The sequence below is a fragment of the Morone saxatilis genome, unplaced genomic scaffold, assembly GCF_004916995.1.
Source record: "Morone saxatilis isolate NCDOM2014 unplaced genomic scaffold, NCSU_SB_2.0 Contig16, whole genome shotgun sequence".
Classification (NCBI taxonomy): domain Eukaryota; kingdom Metazoa; phylum Chordata; class Actinopteri; family Moronidae; genus Morone; species Morone saxatilis.
In genome coordinates this window covers 27231145-27233662 of record NW_023339718.1, presented here as the reverse complement: position 1 = coordinate 27233662, position 2518 = coordinate 27231145, and positions in this window count along the sequence as shown.

Here is a 2518-nt window from a genome sequence, read left to right as displayed (position 1 = left end):
AATCGAATTGAATTGAATTGAATTGAACAGCCTCTCCCTTTTTGCTCTGATAACGAAAAATCCCATGTTTCCTCTCTCAATGTCAGATGGAGCCTTTGGTGTGTGGTTCAGGTGTGGGATACATTCACTACAGGATCTTTATGTAGACAATAACTTCTCTTTGTCTTTTGAACAACTAGTAGATGGATTTAATATCCCTAGATCGCACTTCTTTAGGTATCTACAATTGCGAAACTTTATAGCCTCACATTCCAATTGCTTTCCCTTATATCTCCCAGTATCTTTGTTAGACTCTTTTTTCAAGATGGGGAAAAACAAAAAAAGCAGGTTATAGGTAAGCTATATGGCCTTCTCAGTCTATTTAACTTGTCAACTTTAGATTATCTCAAACACAAATGGGAAGAGGATTTAAATGAACAGATTCCAGATGCAGTGTGGCAGAAAGTTATCAGGAGAATTCACACATCATCTGCTTTTCAAAGACATACAGTTGTACAATTCAAAATAGTGCACCGACTTCACTGGTCAATGATTAGGCTGTCCAAAATCAGACCAGAGTTAAACCCTACTTGCGATAGAAGTTCCTGCAACTATGTTATACATGTTTTGGACATGTCCAAGACTACACCACTTCTGACAGTCAATTTTCAACACTCTCTCTAAAATATTACTGCAGCCAATAGATCCATCCCCCCTTACTGCTCTATTTGGTGTCACTCCGCAGGGTGTGAATTTAACTAATTTTAAGTCCAATGTGGTGGCCTTTTGTACATGCGATACAGGTCTGGTGGGATGGAAGGGTGGGGGGTGGTGACTAGGGATTAGTTATTGTTTATATTTTGTTTGTATTCTGCATGTTGTGACAATCTTAAATAAAAAAAAGTTAAACGTGAAAAGAGCTGCAACATAACAGTAACTTATAATAACAATCGGGTCCTGACAGCATTATGAAAAGGATCCCTACTAAAATAGACCTTTTTTAACCAGAAACAGTCGTAATATCAATATCACTTGACACCTGACTCCATAGACAATAATTTTACCTTGCATATCACTGTGACATCAGGGCCAGGGGGTGGGGGATTTCTCTCCTCCTCTCTCCGTTTCTGTAGCTCTATATTTTCTTTTGAATGATTTTTCATGTGCTTGTATAAATTCGTAGTATTGCCACTGTATTTTACTGCCTGCTTACAAACTAAACAATTTGCCGTTGTGTCATTTGTAACCTGAAAATAAAGCCACACAGTGCTCCTCTTTCTCTCCGCCATTCTTCTGCTCCATCTCTCAGTGTGTGTGTGTGTGACTACTGACCGGCAGACCTGCTTGCTTGTTTACCTGGGTCAAGTGACATTAAAGCACAAGAGGGGGGAGGAGAGAGCCAGAGTGATGCTGGCTGTGCTCCGCGCTGTGGACAGGAGCAGCACTCAAAAGCAGCGCACTTACACAGGACTGACAGCCAGGTCGACAGGACAGAAACTGAGAACTAAAGTATCGACCTCAATTACACTGGTATCGATCAATATCAATACAACGTTGAATCGTATATCGATATTTGGATCGATCCGCCCCACCACTAATTGAGAATAAGAACTACAAAATGAGCCTGTGATAACAACACAGGCAGAGGGTGTGAGACAGCATGACTCCAATATAACTTTACATAGATAATAGTTAATATATTAATATTATATTAATGTAATAAGAAGACAAACAGCTAAAAGTTTTATTTGGTCTTTTGGTAAGTAAGTAATATTACTAGTAATACTGGAGGAGTACGTCATGTTAACCAGGGTAGGATAAAAAAGTAAAGACTTGAGTCCTAGTCATGTGGATCGACTCCACACCTCAGGATTTTGGTATATTCTTGGCTGGATGTGTGTATAACAAAACTAATACACAGAGGTCCTGATGGATTGTTGCAGTACTGGGTGTGTATCTGTAAATGTGGGTAGTTGATGCAATGGAAGGTCCCTGTAGTTGGAGAAAATTACCTTAGCATAGCAGAGGCCTGTGAGAGCCTCTTCCTACACTAACCCAATTACTCCTTGAACATGAATGATATGGCTCAGCACTGCAGTTTCTGGCTTCACCGTGGCATGTAACATAGGAACAAAAGCTTTACATGGCTGGCACTGTGAGGACATGATGGTACATGATGAAGAAGAGGCCCTGCTGATGTGAACAGGATCAAGTAGAGTCCTGATTTAGCAACAGGAGAGCCTTTGTGTTTGCCCTGAGGCGCAAGGACTGAAGCAGCGTAGGTCATGTGAATTGTCAGTGTTCATCACCACAACTACTGTTCCATTACAACAACACATCAACATTTCGTGACAGAGTTCAGGATTGACACACCATTAGTGCTATGCTCATCAGACTTACAGCCCTGCCTGGTGCTTATTAATGAACTTCATTATCTTGGTGTAAAACACAGCACAGTGCAATGAGATGTTCTTTTAATAGAACTGGGGAGTTGATTTTCCTAAATGAAGACCACATGCGTGGACCTACCACACCCAGC